Below are 1,445 nucleotides of genomic sequence, written 5' to 3' on the forward strand. Positions count from 1 at the left end.
ATGAGTATTTGTTTAAGGGGGCGCTTATTTACCTTGACGACATTTTACTGTACTCCCCCGACCTCCCCTCCCATGTCAAGCTGGTCCAGAAGGTACTGAAAACGTTGCACAAGCACCACTTGTTTGTCAAACTGTCCAAATGTGAATTTCACAAGACCCAAATTGACTTCTTAGGGTACCGCATCTCGCCAGCCGGGCTTGAGATGGATCCAGGGAAAATCAAGGATGTGGTGGGGTGGGAGGCACCCAAAACTAGATGGCAACCAGAAGCATTCTTAGGATTCGCCAATTTTTACAGATCATTTATCAAGAACTTTGCCCAGATCGCCCTCCCTCTCACCGACCTCCTAAAAACGAAAGGGAAGGGGCCGAAGGCCACGAGGCCGGGGGCCCCTTTGGCTTGGTCGGCAGAGTGCGAGGGGGCGTTCAAGCGATTAAAGGAACTCTTCACTTCTGAACCTGTCTTGGCTTACCCTGACGAGTCCAAGAAATTCATTTTACAAACCAACGCCTCGGATGTGGCCATGGGGGGGCAATCCTTCAGGAGGGGGAGGATGGGCTGTTGCACCCGCTGGCTTACATCTCCAAGAAATTTTCGGAGGCAGAGAGACATTGGTCCATTTAGGAGAAGGAGGCGGGCACAATTAAACTTTTGTTGTGTCACGGCAGGACCAGGGGGCGTGACGCAGGTAAGCAAAAGTCCAGGAACAGTCCGAGGTCAAGCCGGGCAAATCAGGTAGCAAGGTTCAAGCAGGTTTAAATCACAGTCCAGAAGCAGGGTCAGACATACCAAAGTTTCAAGTCCATAAATCACAACGATATCAGAGGAGTCAGAGATGAACGAAGGTCAACGAAGCCGAGGGTCAAAAGCAGAGGATCAAGCCGAGAAGAGTTCCACAAGGTCTGGAGCAGAGATGCAAGGATTCAGGTCCTGACAACAACAGTTGCCAGCACAAATGACTGCTGGCAACAGACTTGCAGATATACAGTGCTAGCTAATCAACTCATTAGCTAGCCAGGAGTGAGGACAGGATCCTGTCAGTAATCAGGGCTAAGAGATCTTCTGGCACGCATGCGTGCATTCTGCCTTCGCTCTCTCAGCTGTTGTCTTCTTACATTCCTGAGCCTGGTTACAGGTGGAGGCGAGTCTGATGATGAATTACTGGGCTGCAGCAGAGACTGATCCCTTGCAGGTGTTCCCTGAGAGGCTCTATCCTCCTCACTACTTAGATAGCTTTCAGCTACAGGATCCAGTCTTTGCCTTTCTGCTGCAATACTGTCCTCAGGAGCCTGTAAGTCCACAGGCTCCTGGCTGGCAGGGGCATCAGCAAGGGCAGACATGTCATCAGCAGGGGTAGGCATGACACTATCCCCCCCTCAGGCCCCCCCGCATCGAAAGGGCCAGGCTTGTCCGGGTAGGCGGTATGAAAGTGCCGAACCAAGTC

The sequence above is a fragment of the Gekko japonicus genome, unplaced genomic scaffold (genome assembly GCF_001447785.1).
Source record: "Gekko japonicus isolate JY-2015 unplaced genomic scaffold, Gekko_japonicus_V1.1 scaffold2364, whole genome shotgun sequence".
Classification (NCBI taxonomy): Eukaryota; Metazoa; Chordata; class Lepidosauria; order Squamata; family Gekkonidae; genus Gekko; species Gekko japonicus.